Consider the following 20,100-nt stretch of genomic DNA (forward strand, 5'->3'; position numbering starts at 1 on the left):
TTTACCATACTGGTAAAGTATTTGTGTGCTATTCTGTTATACTCCTGCCTCCCTAACCTGATAAATTCTGGAAGGGTACCAGCCACACCTGTCTTCTTCACTGATGTGCCAGGCACACGGTAGGTGATCACTGAATATTTGTCAAATGAATATTGTGCAGTATTACACTGAATGGGAGGAGCTATCAAAGACAAATAGTAGAAGGGGAATTAGTTAAGATAGTAAATCTAGAGAATGATATACATGCTAATAAGTGTGGAGGTGGAAACAGATATAAAATATGGGATGCTAGCAGAATTGTGGAATATCTTCCATTCTTTCAACCTCAGGAATGAAGGGAGCCGAAAAAGCATATGGAATGTAGCCAAAGAGAATTAAGGTTTTAGTTAAAGCTAAAAGCTCATATATCACATTTGGTTGCCCTGGCAACAGAACTACCATCTTATGATAATGATATTATAATATGATAAAGCAAGTACAAATAATTTAACAATTTATCAGAAATGGAGAAACAAATGATCTAGTTAGCTTCACCATTGGGGATAATCTCAGGGGAAATCTTGGAGGGGGCTCCATGTTGCAAAGGATGCTGTCCTAGAACTTGAGTTATCTACAAAGGGTTAAACCAAGTCATGGAATTTGACACCAATTTTAAAATCTATATGGGGAAGCACATAAAGCTATGATCAACTGAGATGGTTTTAAATAACAGAACAAGATATGAGACTTGCCCTGGATGTCAGTTATCTTTTAGCACAATTATGTTGTGGAACCTACAACTACAAAACCTCAGTGGCATGACACAATAAGCATTCATTTTTGGCTCACAAGTTCATGGATCGGTGAACAGTTCTGGTGATCTAAGCCAAGCATGGCTATTTTGGCTAGGCTCACTCATAAGGGCAGCTGGTGAGTTGGCTGAGCACTAGCTGGTCTAAGTTGGTCTCAGCTTGGATTGACTCTACCCTGTACCACGTGATGTCTCATCCTTCAGCACACTAAGCCTGAGCTTCTTCTCAGAGTGAAGGCAAAATTCCAAAAGAGGAATGGAAGCACACAAAGTCTTTAGAGGCCCAAGTTTGGCACACTGCCTTTTCCACTGCATTTTATAGGCCAAAGCAAGTAGCAAGTCCAGTCCTGATTCAGAGGGTGGAGAAATAGAATCACCTTCTTGATGCAATGACCTGCAAAGTTATATTGCGAAGCATACAAACACAAAGAGGCCGTTGATTATGCCCATCAATGCAATTCACCTACCATACCAGAAATCAACTTATTATAAAGCTACAGTAACTAATTCAGTATGATATTGGTGTAGAAGTAGATAAACAGAGGGGCGCCTGGGTGGCTCAGTCGTTAAGCATCTGCCTTTGGCTCAGGTCATGATCCCAGGGTCCTGGGATCGAGCCCCGCATCGGGCTCCCTGCTCGGCGGGAAGCCTGCTCCTCCCTCTCCCACTCCCCCTGCTTGTGTTCCTCTCTCTCGCTGTGTCTCTCTCTGTCAAATAAATAAAATCTTAAAAAAAAAAAAAAAGAAGTAGATAAACAGAATAATTATATAGTATTACGATCCAAAAGAAACTCATATGATAATAAAATACCATGACAGAGGCGGCATTGAAGATTATTCTGTATGGGGAAAATGATACACTTCTCAGCAAATGGTACTGTGACAATAGGCTATTCAATAGGGGGAAAAGTGGATCTTTCCCTCACATCGTACTCAAAAATCAATTCCCAGTTTATTAAAGATCTAAATGTAAAAAGCAAACTTTAACACTTTTGGAAGAAAATATAGGAAAATTTCTCTGTTGCCTGAGTGTTGGGAAGGATTTCTTAAACAAGACACAAAAGGTACAAACCATAATAAATGTAGATCAATTTGATTACATTTTAATTTATAACTTCACAATGAGATATCACTTTACACCTGTCAGAAGGGCTAAAATCAAGAACACAAGAAGTAACAAGTGTTGGAGAGGATGTGGAGAAAAAGGAACCCTCATGCACTTGGTGGGAATGCAAACTGGTGCAACCACTGTGGAAAACAATATGGAGGTTCCTCAAAAAATTAAAAATAGAATTACCATATGATCCAGTAATTCCATTACTGAGTATTTACCTAAAGAAAATGAAAACAGGGGAGGAAGGAAAGATGGTGGAGGAGTAGGGGACCCTATTTCAACTGGTCCCCAGAATTGAGCTGGATATCTACCAGACCACTCTGAGCACCCACATAACCAGCCTGAGATGTAAGAAGATCTGGATCTCTACAAACAGAATATCGCAGGCGGTTGGTTTCGAGGTATGAAGCGGGGAGCCGTGATTCCGTGGGCAGATATCGGAGGATGAACGGCAGCGGGAGGGTGCCTGGACGTGGGGATCCTACACCGCCGGTGAGTGACAGCCTTGCGTGCTGCAGACGGGGCACAGACTTGCAGACCGGTAGTGGCAGAGAAAGGACTTTAGGGCAGCCCCTGGGGTGGAAATCTGGAGCGGCGGGGTTGCGCCTGCGAACTGCAGCCCCCGGGGGCAGAAACCCGAGTGGTGGGGAACTGGGAGCAGCTGGCGGTTTTAGAAGCACAAAGGGCAGAGACGTGCCCCGACCTGGAGGCAGGACTGGGAGCGCTGCGGAGGGGCGCACACCCCAGGATGCTGCAGTTTATAGCAGCAGGGACAGAAACGGAGACGGTGTGGCCTGGAGAGCTCACTGAAGAACAGACTGAGGTCTCTCTGCTCTGAGGCAGAAGGTTGGAAACGGTCTCTTCTGCTCTGACTCGCGGAAGAGACGCGGAAAGCCGCCAGGGAAAGGTGCCAGAGAGCAAAAGCCCCCAAAACTGATTCCCACTGAGCCCATCCCCCGCCACAGGGGCACAGGGCAACTCAGCCCAAACAGGGTTGCCTGAGTAACAGCGCGGCAGGCCCCGCCCCCAGAAGACAGGCTGGGAAAACAAGAGGCTAGCAACCCTAAGGTCCCAAGAAAACAGGTGCATCTTGCTTGGGTTCTGGTCAATAATTTGGACTCTATACATTCCCTCAAACACCCATCAACAGAACGACTAGGAGGAGGAGCCCCCAAAATAGAAAAGACTCAGAGATTATGACTTCTGCTGCAGATTTACAAATGGATGCAGATATAACCAAGATGTCGGAGATGGAATTCAGGCTAGCAATTGTGAAGACAATGGTTAGAATGGAGAAATCAATTAATGGCAGCATAGAGTCTCTAAAGGCAGAAATGAAAGCTGAATTGGCAGAACTTAAAAATGCTATCAATGAGATCCAATCCAATCTAGATAACCTAACAGCTAGGGTAACTGAGGCAGAAGAACGAATAAGCGACCTGGAAGACAATATAATAGCTAAAAAGGGAAAAGAGGAGGCCAGGGAAAAACAACTCAGAATCCATGAAAATAGAATCAGAGAAATAAGTGACACCATGAAGTGCTCCAATGTCAGAATAATTGGAATCCCGGAGAGAGTGGAGAGAGAGAGAGGACTAGAAGATGTATTTGAGCAAATCGTAGCTGAGAACTTCCCTAATCTGGGGAATGAAACAAACATTCGCATCCTAGAGGCAGAGAGGACCCCTCCCAAGATCAAGGAAAACAGGCCAACACCCCGGCATGTAATAGTAACACTTGCAAATCTTAGAACCAAGGAAACCATCTTAAGGGCAGTTAGGGGGAAGAGATTCCTTACGTACAGAGGGAGGAGCATCAGAATAACGTCAGACCTATCCACAGAGACCTGGCAAGCCAGAAAGGCCTGGCAAGACATATTCAGGGTACTAAATGAGAGGAACATGCAGCCAAGAATACTTTATCCGGCAAGGCTTTCATTTAGAATGGATGGAGAGATGCAGAGCTTCCACGACCAGCAGAAACTGAAAGAATATGTGACCGCTAAGCCGGCCCTGCAAGAAATATTAAGGGGGGGTTCTATAAAAGGAGAAAGACCCCAAGAGTGATATACAACAGAAATTTACAGGGACAATCTATAAAAACAACGTCTTCACAGGTGACATGATGACAATTAATTCATATCTTTCAATAATCACTCTCAATGTGAATGGCCTAAATGCTCCCATAAAACGGCACAGGGTTGCAGATTGGATAAAAAGACAGGACCCATCCATATGCTGCCTACAAGAGACTCATTTTGAACCTAAAGATACATCCAAACTGAAAGTGAAGGGATGGAGATCCATCTTCCATGCCAGCGGACCTCAAAAGAAAGCTGGGGTAGCAATTCTTAAATCAGACAAATTAGATTTTAAACTAAAGTCTGTAATTAGAGACAAAGAAGGACACTATATCATTCTTAAAAGGTCTATCCAACAAGAAGATCTAACAATTGTAAATATCTATGCCCCCAACATGGGAGCAGCCATCTACATAAGCCAACTGTTAACCAAAATAAAGAGTCATATTGATAACAATACGTTAATTGTAGGAGACCTCAATACTCGACTCTCAGCAATGGACAGATCATCTAAGCAGAAAATCAACAAGGAAACAAGAGCTTTGAATGATACACTGGATCAGTTGGACCTCATAGATATTTACAGAACATTCCACCCTAAAACAACAGAATACTCATTCTTCTGGAGCGCACATGGAACTTTCTCCAGAATAGACCACATACTGAGTCACAAATCAGGTCTCAACTGATACCAAAAGATTGAGATTATTCCCTGCATATTCTCAGACCACAATGCTTTAAAACTGAACCTCAATTACAAGAAAAAATTTGGCAGAAACTCAAAACACTTGGAAGCTAAAGACCACTCTGCTCAAGAATGTTTGAGTCAACCAGGAAATCAAAGAAGAACTTAAGCAATTCATGGAAATCAATGAGAACGAAAACACATCGGTCTAAAACCTATGGGATACTGCAAAGGCGGTCCTAAGGGGGAAATACATAGCCATCCAAGCCTCACTCAAAAAAATAGAAAAATCCCGAATTCACCAACTAACTCTACACCTTAAAGAACTAGAGAAAAAGCAACAAACGATGCCTAATCCACACATTAGAAGAGAAATAATTAAAATTAAATCAGAGATCAATGAATTAGAAACCAGAAACACAGTAGATCAGATCAACGAAACTAGAAGTTGGTTCTTTGAAAGAATTAATAAGATCGATAAACCCCTGGCCAGACTTATCCAAAAGAAAAGAGAAAGGACCCAAATTAATAAAATTATGAATGAAAGGGGAGAGATCACGACTAACACCAAGGAAATAGAAACAATTATTAGAACTTATTATCAACAACTCTATGCTAATAAACTGAGCAATCTGGATGAAATGGAGGCCTTCCTGGAAAACTATAAGCTGCCCAGACTGAAACAGGAAGAAATTGACAACCTGAATAGGCCAATAACCAGTAACAAGACTGAAGCAGTGATCAAAAACCTCCGAAAAAACAAGAGTCCAGGGCCTGATGGATTCCCTGGGGAATTCTACCAAACATTCAAAGAAGAAATAATACCTATTCTACTGAAGTTGTTTCAAAAAATAGAAAGAGAAGGAAAACTTCCAAACTCATTCTATGAGGCCAGCATTACCTTAATCCCCAAACCAGGCAAAGACCCCATCAAAAATGAGAATTTCAGACCGATATCCCTGATGAATATGGATTCCAAAATCCCTAACAAAATCCTAGGTAATAGGATCCAACAATACATTAAAAGGATCATCCACCATGACCAAGTGGGATTTAACCCCGGGATGCAAGAGTGGTTCAACACTCACAAATCAATCAGTGTGATAGAACACATTAATAAGAGGAGGGAGAAGAACCATATGGTCCTCTCAATTGATGCAGAAAAAGCATTTGACAAAATACAGCATCCTTTCCTGATTAAAACTCTTCAGAGTATAGGGATAGAGGGAACATTCCTCAAGTTCGTAAAATCCATCTATGAAAAACCCACAGTGAATATCATCCTCAATGGGGAAAAGCTGAGAGCCTTTCCCTTAAGACAGGAACACGACAAGGATGCCCACTCTCGCCACTATTGTTCAACATAGTACTAGAAGTCCTAGCAACAGCAATCAGACAACAAAAAGAAATAAAAGGTATTCAAATTGGCAAAGAAGAAGTCAAACTCTCTCTTTTCGCAGACGACATGATACTTTATGTGGAAAACCCAAAAGACTCCACCCCCAAATTACTAGAACTCATAGAGCAATTCAGTAATGTGGCAGGATACAAAATCAATGCACAGAAATCAGTTGCTTTCTTATACACTAACAACGCAACTGTAGAAAGAGAAATTAGAGAACCGATTCCATTTACAATAGCACCAAAAACCATAAGATACCTCAGAATAAACCTAACCAAAGAGGTAAAGGATCTATACTCTAGGAACTATAAAACACTCTTGAAAGAAATTGAAGAAGACACAAAAAGATGGGAAAATATTCCATGCTCATGGATCAGAAGAATAAACATTGTTAAAATGTCTATGCTACCCAGAGCAATCTATACCTTCAGTGCCATCCCGATCAAAATTCCAATGACATTTTTCAAAGTGCTGGAACAAACAATCCTAAAATTTGTATGGAATCAGAAAAGACCCCGAATCACCAAGGAGATGTGAAAAAGAAAAACAAAGCTGGGGGCATCACGTTGCCCGATTTCAAGCTATATTACAAAGCTGTGATCACCAAGACAGCTTGGTACTGGCACAAAAACAGACATATAGACCATTGGAACAGAATAGAGAACCCAGATATGGACCCTCAACTCTATGGTCAAATAATCTTTGACAAAGCTGGAAGAAACATGTAATGGAAAAAAGACAGTCACTTCAATAAATGGTGCCGGGAAAATTGGACAGCCACATGCAGAAGAATGAAACTCAACCATTCTCTAACACCATTCACAAAGATAAACTCAAAGTGGATGAAAGACCTCAATGTGAGACAGGAGTCCATCAAAATCCTAGAGGAGAACATAGGCAGTAACCTCTTTGACATCAGCCACAGCAACTTCTTTCAAGATACATCTCCAAAAGCTAGTGAAACAAAAGCAAAAATAAACTTTCGGGACTTCATCAAGATAAAAAGCTTCTGCACAGCAAAGGAAACAGTCAACAAAACAAAGAGGCAACCCACAAAATGGGAGAAGATACTTGCAAATGACACTACAGATAAAGGGCTGGTATCCAAGATCTATAAAGAACTTCTCAAACTCAACACCCAAAAAACAAATAATCAAGTCAAAAAGTGGGCAGAAGAGATGAACACACACTTCTCTGAAGAAGACATACAAATGGCTAACAGACACATGAAAAAATGTTCATCATCATTAGCCATCAGGGAAATTCAAATCAAAACCACATTGAGATACCACCTTACACCAGTTAGAATGGCAAAAATGGACAGCGAAAGAAACAACAAATGTTGGAGAGGTTGTGGAGAAAGGGGAACCCTCTTATACTATTGGTGGGAATGCAAGTTGGTACAGCCACTTTGGAAAACAGTGTGGAGGTGCCTCAAAAATTTAAAAATAGAGCTGCCCTATGACCCAGCAATTGCACTACTGGGTATTTACCCCAAAGACACAGATGTAGTGAAAAGAAGGGCCATATGCACCCCAGTGTTCATAGCAACAATGTCCGCAATAGCCAAACTGTGGAAAGAGCCGAGATGCCCTTCAACAGATGAATGGATAAAGAAGATGTGGTCCGTATACACAATGGAATATTACTCAGCCATCAGAAAGGATGAATACCCAACTTTTACATCAACATGGATGGGACTGGAGGAGATTATGCTAAGTGAAATAAGTCGAGCAGAGAAAGTCAATTATCATATGGTTTCACTTATTTGTAGAACATAAGGAATAACATGGAGGACATTAGGAGAAGGAAGGGAAAAATGGGGGGGGGAATTGGAGGGAGAGATGAACCATGAGAGACTATGCACCTGAGAAACAAACAGGGTTTTAGAGGGGAGGGGGGAGGGGGGATTGGTTAGCCCAGTGATGGGTATTAAGGAAGGCACGTACTGCATGGAGCACTGGGTGTTATACGAAAACAATGGATTGTGGATCACCACATCAAAAACCAATGATGTATTGTATGGTGACTAACATAATAAAATTTTTAAAAAAATAAAATGAAAACACTAATTTGAAAAGATATATGTATCCTTATGTTTATTGCAGTATTATTTACAACAGTTAAGATATGGAAGCAACCCAAGTGTCCACCCATAGATGGATGGATAAAGACAATGTGGTATATATACGCAATGGAATATTACTCAGCCATGAAACATAATGAAATCTTTACATATGCAACAACATGGCTGGACCTAGAAGGCATAATGCTAAGTGAAAGAAATCAGTCAGAAGGAGACAAATACCATATGCCTTCACTCATATGTGGAATTTAAGAAACAAAACAAATGAACAAAGAAAAAAGAGAAAAAAAAAAACAAAAAACAGACTCTTAAATACAGAAAACAAACTGGTGGTTGCCAGAGTGGAGGTGGGTGTGAGGATGGGTGAAGTAGATAAAGGGGATTAAGAGTACACTTAAATTGATGAACACTGAGAAATGTATCGAATTGCTGAATCATTATACTGTCCACCTGAAACTAATATAACACTTTATGTTAATTATACTTCAATTTAAAAATAAATAAATAAGGCTTAAAAATATAGATAAATTTGATTACATTATAATTTATAACTTCTCTGCAAAGAAACCTCCAAAAAATGAAAAGAAAATCCCCCAGTCTTCAGGAAGATATTTATAAAGCAAATAATGGAGAAAAGATTAGTGTTATAGTATCAGGAACTAATAAAGAACTTTCAAAAATCACTGAGAAAAAGATAAGTCAATAGAAAAAAACAAATGAAAATTAATAAGCAAAGAAAGAGGCAATTCACAGAAGAAGAGACCTGAATGGCCAATAAGCATATAATAAAGCTATCGATCTCATTAGTAAAAGGGCAAAGACAAATTAAAAACATAATGAAATATCATTTCACAACCGTTAATTTAGTGAGAATGGTGTAGGCTAATATCAAGAGTTAATGTGGAGCCACTGGAACTCTCATGCACAGTGGGTAGGAACTGAACTCAGCATAACTCTGTGGAGAGCAATTTGGCAATATCTAGTAAAACTGAGTATGCACATTCCCTGTGACCCAACAATATATATCCTAGGAATTTTCTCATGTTTTTCCCAATTTATGGATGAAAATATTCATTGTAGAATTATATGTAATGGCAAATGGGAAACATCCTAAATGTCTATAAATAAGAATATGTATAACTATATATTGGCTTATTCATCCAGTAGAATACAATACTACAGTAAAAACAAATGAACTAGAGGAAATATGGGAAAAGCTCACAAACATAATGTTGAACAAAAAAGCAAGCAGACATGTACAATATGATAACAGTCATATAAAATTTAAAGACATGTTGAACCACACCATATTGTTTAGGAATACATACATACATAGTAAAAGCCTAAAGATAGGCATAGGAATGATACGTAAGAAATTCAAGATAGTACTGGTAGTTAATTACCTCTGGGGAGCAGGTGAGGTTATAAAGAAGAGAATGTCATTGGGAAAGATACAAAGAAGTTTCAACTGTATCTATAACGTTGTATTTCTTTTATTTAGATTTTATTTTTAAGTAACCTCTACACCCAACGTGAGGCTCGAACTCACGATCCTGAGATCAAGAGTCACATGCTCTACCCACTGAGCCATTCAGGTGCCCCCATAATGTTATATTTCTTAAGCTGGGTGATGTTAACATGAGTGTTTTTTTATATTATTCTCCATGTGCTACTTGTATGTCTGATATTTAATTTAAAAAATCAGTAGATATTTAAGAATCTTGCCATGAAAAAGAAAAAGAGATGATGGGGCTGGAGGAAGAACTCACCTAATGTCAGGACTCTAACTTCTATGTATCCTCATCTTTGGGTCTCCTTGCCCCAGCTTCGCTCTCTGGCCCACAGAACTTGTTCTGTGACATTAGAGAAATACAGTAGTAAAAAGATTCCATGCTTAAGGAAGTTTAAAAAGCGCTGGGTTAAACAAAGTTAAATAGAGTTCTTTTCTGCAAAACTTGCCAGAGTATTTAAAATGCTAGTGGATGCCATGAATCTCTGAGTGGGACATAGAGTAACTCTGACACCATTTCTTCATGCAGGACATCAGGGCGACAGTTTCTATGAAAGATATTTTGGGAAATGTGCCCCCCAAATTTCCTTTCCCAGTCATCTGCCTCCATCCCCATGTCTCAGTCTGCCCCCAAATTCCACTTCCTTTTCAATACCTGTGTCTTCTTCATTTCATTTCCACTTCTCCACAGAGCTCTCCCACGTCTTTGTCTCCCTTTCATGGAGGCAACATGGCATCGTGAAAAAACACTCGGTTTGAAATCCTAGCCCCCGTGCTTCTTAGTGGAGGGGGAGGGAGACCCTGGTTTCTGTGCCTCGGTGTCTGTCCACAAGATGAAGAGGGTAATCAAATCCCTCACCTCATGAGGCGACTTGTTTGTACAGAGTTCGTACATATAAAGTACAGACTTGATCCTTCTTTGAACTTACTAAGTGTTGACTATTATTTATATGAGAAGGAGGAAATAATAATTTACCTGTCTTAAGAGACTACTTTTGGAGACAATATTAGTTTCCTAGGACCGCCATAACAGAGTACCACAACCTGAATGGCTTAAACCACAGAAACTTACCGTCTCATTGTTCTGGAGGCTAAAAGTCCGAGATGAAGCTGTGGGCAGGGTTTGTTCCTTCCTTCCAAGGACTGGGCAGGAGCAGTCTGTCCCAAGCCTCCCTCCTAGCTTCTGCGGGTTTGTTGGCAGTCTTTCGTGTTCCTTGGCTTCTGCTGCACCACCCTGCTCTCTGCCTTCATCTTTACAAAGTGTTCTCCATGAGCACAGGAGTGTCTCCAAATTTCTCCTTTTTATAAGGACACCAGGCATATTGCATGACAGGTGCACCCTACTCCAGCATGATTTCATCTTCACTAATTACATTTGTAATGACCGCTTTTCAAATGTGGTCACCTTCTGAGATCCTGGGGGTTAGGAATTCAATATAAGAATTTTCAGGGGACACAATTCAAGAGACCAATTAAAATAACACCTATGAAGGTATTGTTACATTCTTGTAAGGGGTTACAAACTGTAAGATTCTGTGTTTGTCACAAATGATCACATCTTAAAACACCTACTAAGTTATGTTGTTGCAGCACACAGCCAGAACTTGGCTTGGCATCAGCTTAGACAGTTTTGGGGAGTGATGTGAACAAGAGCTTGTCCAGGGACTCTTTAAAGCAAGTGCTCTGTTGGGTTCTAAATCTATCCTCAGTAATTGATTGCTTTACCTCAGCAAATGGAGAAAAATCCATTCTGCAAAGTTACTAGATACATGGGGTTTGTATATAAAAGGAGATACAGCAGTATGTGGAGAGATTAAATAATTGCTTGGAGGCAGGGATTCGAAGAAATTTCCCAAATTAGCCAGGCTGTTCCATCATTAAACTGAACAGGGGATCCAGCTTTTTTTTTTTTTTATATGCACGCTTGTGCTATGCCCGCTGACCCCAAATGCAGGTACTTTCTCACTGGGTGACTTCCACAACATCATTTGCCCTAAATAGGAATTCAGAATGACATTAGGCCACCCTGAGCCTAGTGAGACCATTTCTGCTAAAATGACTTGTTGTTAAGGTAAAGCAACATAGCATGGTGGTAAAAAAACCGTGAATCCTGAAGTTCAGCTGCCTGGGTTCATGGCCTGGGTCTAACTGTGAGGTCTCAGGCAAGAGATTTCTGTGACCTTCACCAAATAACCTGACTCACTTGATAGGGCTGCTATGAGGATTAAACCAGACAATCCATGAAAGAGAACAGTGTCTAGAACATAGACTATATTTAGTAAATGATGGTTATTATAACTCTCTGTAAGGACAGAACCTCAGAAAAATCACTTTAAGATCATCTTTCCCTTTTAAATTGTGGGAAGTAAAAATAATGATACCAACCAACACCACCAACTTTCATTTCTGCATATCATCTTATAGTTCCTAGGATACATAGAGTGAGATATAATTTTGGATTGTGCTGTTTAAATGTAAGCAGATTGCGTGTTCTTACACAGTTGTTCTAAATGGTTGTATAAGATTCCATTAAATTAATACACCAAACTTTACCTAACAGTTTTCTTATGGTTAAATATTTGGAATTTTTTGGTTTTGTTACTGTACGTACCATTGACTAATATCACTTTGTACAAACCAATAATTTTTTCTCATTAAGACAAATTAACCAGGACAATCTCCCTTAAGCCTCTGCCTAAGGGCCTTTGCTTCTGTTGACTCCTCCTCCGTATCATTTTGACCTAAATTACCTTCCTTATAATTTACTCCCTCAAACTCCCCAAACTCTAGTTACAAAAGCCAAATCTCCATTACTGTTTCTTATTCTCCCTCTGCAAATTCCAGGCTCCCCATACTGTTCCTTGCTGTGTCATGTACCAGACATACTAATCCTCCCTCCCCCACTTCCTAGAGCTCACCATCCACTTCCAGGAGCATCAAATAGGGGGACGACAAGGTTAGGGCCATTTGGCATACCTTATGCTCCCTCTTCTTACACTGGGCATGTTCTCAGAGTCTAAAAGGGAAATAATGTAATTCTTCCTAAAGTATCCTTCCCCCTGTTCTGTGTCTGCCAAACTCCTACTCATCCTTCAAGACTCGTTTCAAATGCACCAACCTCCAGGAATAGCTCACTGCTCCATCCTTACTGTCCCCAGGGCACTTGCTACATATCTTGGTGTTCTCAACAACCAACAGTGATTGTACATTGGAGATGCTCAAAAATGCTCAAAAAACAGTGACTGTACATTATAGATGACTAAGTCAGTTATGGACAGACCTGTGTATGAGAGGTTAGAAACTGCTTAAACTGTCTATTGTGACAGGATTGGAGTGTAGTGGCTAATAGAAAAGAAATCAGTTTGAAATCAGTTAGATCTTGATTTGAATAGTAATTCTGCAATATGCTAAGTGGGAAATGTTGGGAAATGTAAACCAAGCTGAGTCTCGGTCTCCTCATCTGCAAAATGGAATCATTTCTGTCAACCTTCTTGGAGAGGTAATATGCAGATTAAATGGATTCACAGATGCAAAGCACGCAACAGACACATGGTTTCAGTGGCAGCTATTAAGACTAGCAAAAAAGATGCTGGAAAGTCAAGCTGGCCCAAAGTATTTTCCCCCACGATTTTGTCAGTGGACTCCAGGTTCTCACTCTTTAAATATAAATGGGGGCAGTACCATTAGGTTATCAGGAGGACTGAGTAACCCATGTTTTCAGTGAGGTTCTGGTATTAGTATTGGTGGATACATTCTGCTCCGGTCTTTTACTATTTTTTGCTCATTCTTATCAGGGAAGCTCATTTAATGTAAAGAGTTACTAAAGGCATACCTCATCCTGTCCTGTCCAACTCCAGCCCATTTCCAAGCCTTTTCCACAGCTGATTTGTTGTCTGAGATCCATCTCATCTTTGTCTTTTCTTTGAATTGAGGGTGGTTTCTAGCCAGTCCGACTCAAAGTGTGAATTCAATTTGTGATCTGGAAGAACTGACATTATCAAGTCACAAGCAACCATGACTCATTGGTTGTGACCAATAACTAGAAATAATTTTAAAAAGATTACTGACCCCAAAGAAAGTTATCTGTTACCAATGGATGAGGAGAACGCATAGTGAGAAAATGGAGATCTAAATTTAACACCCCCAAAATGTGGTCCTGAGCAGCAACAGGTTGGCAGACTGTAGGCATCTCCTAGGAGAGGAGGGGAGCGTACAAAATGGGGAGGAAGGGAATCCAAGGGAGGAGTGGTATCCCACTTCAGGTTTTGCCAGGGATCAGCCTTCCTGTGTCTACTGACAGCCAACACTCACTTGCTAAGTTGGTGAATGGGCTGCAGACTCTAGGGAAGCCAAAGCCACCTGGGTTGGATCAAGCTTGCAGGCCTTGGTACCACTGGACCAGTGCCTGGTAGTGCCAGGCACGCTTATTATAGGCTGTTAGACCATCCAGGGGCAAGTAAAGATATGCTTGCTGGCCCTAGGAAGGCTCTTTAAAAACTCAAAGCTTTGCATTTGATTAAGGTGCACGAGATACAAGACAGAGTATTTAAATGTAAAAGTCTGCTAAGGAATAAAACCAAAGCAATGCCAAAGAATTTAATCTAAATGCAGACATGTAATAAAATCATAACTCTGTTTGCTTGGCCCAGATGCCTGAAGCATCTTAAAAGAAGGCACATTTCTGCACCTGAATAATGTTAATCTTGGGTTTAGAAAGACTTAGAGTGAATATGGAGAATTTTGAGACTGCTAAAAAATCACTTCTGATTGCAATTAGGTATTCTAGTAAATCAACCAAATATTTATTAGCAAATTGCAATGTAGAAGAGGTAATACTAAAAAACAATGATGATGACAACAACCAATCTTTATTATGGTACTTTATAGTTGACACCAAGCTTTTTACATGGTGAAGGATGCTCATTGATCTCCAAATAATATGCATGTGTGCAATCTGGTATGAGGCATGATTTTCGCCCCTAAAAAGCTTACAATCCAGCAACAAAAGAAAGACGTGGACACAATGTAATATAATACAAGCTGGATGATGATAAAAGCTATAATAAAGATAATAAATTATGAATTTCAAGGACTAGGCCACATAAAGGAAGTACAATTTAAAATGTACTTTGAACTTTTGATAGGTAGAGGTGTGAGACAGACATTTTGAGCAAAGAAAACATCACGTACAAGGGCAGGAAATGGAAAATTGCAGCATGTGTTCAAAGAATGATAGGAAACGCAGGAAGAGGAGGTTATGGTGGACATCTGTTACTTTTGCCTACTCAATATCCATTCTCTATTCTTTTCACAGTGGTAAATATTTCCTTTGGGGAAACCTATCCATTCTCTATTCTCTTCATAGTGGTAAATATCTTCTTTGGGGAAACCCATCTCCTGTAGGTCTCTCATGAGTGGAGTTGACCCTACTCCTGGTGTCAGGACAGGGCAAGTGGTCATCACTTGACCAATCACTACCTTCCATCTCCCTGGATAGCAATTGCTTCAAAGCTGGGTACATGACTCAAGTTATCCAATGTCCCAAGGCTAAATCTCAGGAATTTTGCTGGAATTTTAAGGAAGAGATATTCTCTTTCCATGAGACTGGTAGCCATAAAGAATAATGAAAACCTGGAATTTCCAATGGTCTCTCTGAGGAGAGTGAGTGCCTGCCATAGGGAAAGCCAACACATTTATACACCTGGATCTTGTCATGTCTAAAACAATCTGCTCCTTGACTTTTCCAATACAGGAGATAACACATTCCCTGTGTGTTTAGCCAGTTTGAATTTTTTTTCTGTAATGCAGAGCTGAAGACAGAGAGGGCCTTGAGCACCCCATCATGGGAGTTCATCCTCTGGTCAACAGAAAGTCACAGGATGTTTTGGAAATTTTGAATTCCATGCCAAAAACAGTTTGGAGGCAGTGTCTAGATGAGAAAACCAAGAAAGTGACTTCCACAGAGGCAAAGCCAAGGGTAAGAACTGTTGGCCCTTTGTGTGTTCCCTTTGTGGGTTCCATGGAATCATCATTGCCTTCCTTTCTGAAGCTTAATGTGTACTAGCATTTTTCTAAGCACACACATTAACTCATATGATGCTCACCCCAACCCTATGAGAAAGGTCCAGTAATTATCATTTAACACTCACACTAACTCTATGAAGAAGGTCCAGCTATTAGCCCCATTTTTCAGAAGATGGAACTGAGGCATAAGGAGATTAGCAAACCTCCAAGGTCCCACAACTAATTAAATGGCAAAAGTAGGATTTGGACCTTGGGAGTCAGGTCTCAGAACTTGTCTTCAAAGAAGACAACGGCCAACACCGTAAAGTCTTGGAAGTGCCAAATTATCTTCCCCAGTGGCCCATCCTTTCCTCCCACTAGCCTGGATGTCCATATTTAGAATTACCTTTTTGACCTAGAAAATGAAGTTGGAGGTGTTACTTCAAGAACACTCCAGTTGCATTGTTACTTGAGTAGGAGAATAAGATGCTATCCTTTTCACATCAAAACAACAGAGCTTTAAGGGAAACAGGTAAGTTTTGAAGAGAAAAATGTGGAAGTTTGGGCACTATTTGGGGAAATGCCAATTTTCCATGGTGTTGGCAGAAGGGCATCTGGTGGGCAGGTGAGCAAAGAAGTGGGGTGGGGGGAGCAGAGAGAGACTTTGCCTCCTAACAAAAATCCCGTATCTCCTTCAAAATGCAAATTTTTGTCAAAATTCCCAAAAGCACATTCTTGCAATGTTATGCTCACTTCCATAAATGGCCCTTGCCTGTGTTGTTTCAGTCAGTCCCTGGATACGAGGAGATGAAGTCAGGCCTCCCAAGTACTGTCACTGTCAAGTACTTTCTCTTTGCCAGACCTTCCCACAGCCCCAGATGGTCTAGCTTCTCCTTCCCTGTCATTTCCTGAGGGGGTGGGAGAGAGGAAAGAGAAAAGAGGCAAGAAGCATAGAATTTGCCAGTACCAGCCCTGACTCTCACATAACCCACCCAGTAGGGTGGGTTTCAAACAGACCATTGGTTGGTAAGTGGTTGAAGCTTGGCCCTGTGCCCATGCCTCCATGCCTGCCCACATTCCCCTGCAGGAAGTACCACCTACTTCCTTCTCACCTCAGGCTATCAGTTCTCATAAGGGTTCTCATTACATTTTCATTGCACTGATATAAATGATTAATTATGCACAGAACTAATGCCTTATTGGGTCACTGGTGTGATCACATTAATGGGAGCATTTTTGGGGAGAACTTGGAGGAGACATCATGCTTCAGGAGTCACTCACTGAACAAATATTTATTGAGAGCCTATAATATACTAAGGAGTATTCTTGATGCTGGAGATAGAGTGGTGGATTTTCATGGAATTTTATTCTTGTAAATACACAAGCTTGTATCAGGTGGTAAAAAGTGCTATGCAGGGGGCGCTTGGGTGGCTCAGTCATTAAGCATCTGCCTTCGGCTCAGGTCATGATCCCGGGGTCCTGGGATCGGGCCCCACGTCGGGCTCCCTGCTCCCCACGTCTGGCTCCCTGCTCGGCGGGAAGCCTGCTTCACCCTCTCCCACTCCCCTTGCTTGTGTTCCCTCTCTCGCTGTATCTCTCTCTGTCAAATAAATAAATAAAATCTTTTTTAAAAAGTGTTATGAAGAAAAAGAAATATCTAGTTAGAGTATGGGATTTTAATTTAGGAAGAGTTGTCAGGGGAGTCCACACTGAGAGGGTAGAACTGAGACTGCGGGCCAAGTGAAAATTGGAGGGAAGATCATGTCAGGCTGAAGGAAAGGAAGGAGGCAGAATCATTGTCAAGAATAAGAAGGCTTGTGTGGCTGAAGCACAATGACCAAGTGGAACAGTTATTGGGAATGAAGCTGGAGAAGGAGCCATGGACCAGATGAGAATTTTGTATTAGATTCTTAGGGTAATAGGAAGTCATTGGAAAATTTTGCACAGAAGAGTGATATGATGTACTTTCAGGGGCACTTGAGGCAAAAAGAATGTAAGAAGACAAGCAAGGAAGTAGGAAGACCAGCTGGGAGGTTTTGTAAAGGCTCAGGTAAGAGACAAAGTTGGCCTGGACCAGAGTATAATGGTGAAGGTGGGTAGAAGTGCTAAAGTTCAAGGTATACTTTGAAATTAGACACTTAAATCTCACTTTGTGGCTGTGTGGCAGAAACCTCTGGTGACTGTGTTACTTGCCTTTGACTCACCTCTGATTTCAGCTGTGGCTGTGGTGGACAGTTCCCAGGAGCTCACTCTCATCTGGTGCTACTTTCCCACTACCAACAGAATCCTCCTGGCCTGTAGGCAGGCTCACAGAGAGTGCAGGGCAATCCTTAACCTACAGGGGACTAAAGTCATATAAATACTCCAGCTCTCTTTCAGGTAGAAGATTCTAGAAGGCATTCTAGATACTTCTCAGAGGTCCGCCTACATCGGTGACCTTGAACACACACCCCCATGTTAACTTGTCCTTTTCCCCTTGCTTTCCCTGCTCTCTCACTCCTGCCTCCTAGGATCACCTCCCAAATAAACTGCCTTCACTCACTTCCTTGCTTCAGTCACTGCTGTGGGGGAAATCAAACTAAGATAGGGAATTTGTGTACTCTACTTATTTCTCATTTGCCAGCAAGTCCTGCCCCTACGAAACATCTATAGTTCTCTCTCCATGCTCAGTCAGGCTCTTGAGAAGAACATCCAGGAGATACAAACCTCATATTCCAGTTTCTAATTTTCTTCCAAGGATCTGTGAAGTTTGCAACCAGAAACAGCTTTTCTTCAGCTCCTTCAAAACATCCATCGTCCATCCCCACTTCAAAGGTCAATATCTAGAGCCCAACTTATGGAAATTTAATGTGAAAACAATTGCACATTATAGGGAAAAATAATCAGGAATCTCTTCTAGTCAAGAGAATATGGGATACCGTAAGGAAGACATAGTCTCAAAATATATAAATGACTTTGTAATTGACCTGAATGGACACATTGCCAAGTTCATAAATGATAAAAAAGACAGGGATATGGTTGAGTGATAATTCGGCTGAGAGATAAAATGCTTAAATGAGAGCTGGCAAGAATCACTTAAAGTGCTTTGGCTGGTAGGTTCTGAACGTTCTTTATTAGAAATGACTATAGATTAAAGAGATATGAGACAAGTAAATAATACAAAGCAGAAGAAATCCTTAAATCAAAATAGACATTTTAATAACTATGCTTTAAATAAATCCCCCCTCTGAAGCCTTCTAATGTTTAACAGCTGCAAATAAATATGACACCGGGAGAAGCTAATCAAATAGTTTAATAACACAGGAAACAAAAGAGCAAAAAGGAAACTGAAACAACCCCTTTTGAGTCCCTCCAGGATTTCAACTTCTCTCATCCTTCTGCTCTACCACCCAGCCATCCCAACACCCTACAGGTTGGGCAGCCTCCTGGTTAAGAACTATGGAGCCAGCCAGCCAGACAAGGTTTGAATCTCAGCTCTGTCCTGTTTCATCTCTGTGTGCCTAGGCAAGTAACTTAACCTTCCAAGCCTTAGTATTCATGTCTATAAAATGGGACTAATCTACCTGATAGGGTTTTTCCAAGAGTTAATTGGGCTACTACATGTGAAAATAGAGTAAATACTCCATGAAGTATCAGCTGTTGCTGTTATGATTACTACCTTGCTCAAAAAAGCAGAAGAGAACTAGAGGAAAAGAAATAGAGAATGAAACACAGGCAGACAGAAAAGAGAATAGATGAGAAGGATGCCCTGGAGGTAACTAAGTTTGCCATCCAAGTAGGGCCAATATTCAGGCAGTGTGCCCAGGCAGGCTGACCAGCTGGCCTCAGTTTAGATCAGTCACCACCAATGCTCCAACGAGTTGATAAATTTTGAATGCCATCCCTGCCTTGGCTTGTGCATTATTCAACCACAGGATGCAAACCTTTACTATCCTTTAAGAAATCAATATGGTGACACGTAACAAAGGCCATGAAACTATTAAAGCTTTACCCCACTCTTGGGCATTTATTCAAATACAAAAGAAGAATAAGCTATAGATCCACCGAGGCTTATGGGGGTGTTATCTATGAAGGTAAAACACCACAAGCAATGCTAAAATCCAACAATAGAGGAGTAGTTAAATTCATTTTTAGTCCTCTCTTCAGTGGAAAGCATGTAGCATTGAAATTATAATTACAAAAATCAGAAACCCATAGAAAACGTGAGGTGTTTATGGTATAACGGTCAGCCAAAAAAGGTAGCAGAAAAATTGTGAATTCTGACATAACGTGTAAGCTACTCATGGATAGGAGCAACAGAATGTGCAAGAATAACTGTGGCATTATGAATTCTTCCTTTTTTCAAAACCGTTTAATACATTTGTTACGATATTTTAACAATTAAAAGGGGCTGGGATTTGGTGAGAGAAATCCATTTCTCTCGCTAAAACC

Source organism: Neomonachus schauinslandi, chromosome 5, assembly GCF_002201575.2.
Source record: "Neomonachus schauinslandi chromosome 5, ASM220157v2, whole genome shotgun sequence".
NCBI classification, from domain to species: Eukaryota; Metazoa; Chordata; class Mammalia; order Carnivora; family Phocidae; genus Neomonachus; species Neomonachus schauinslandi.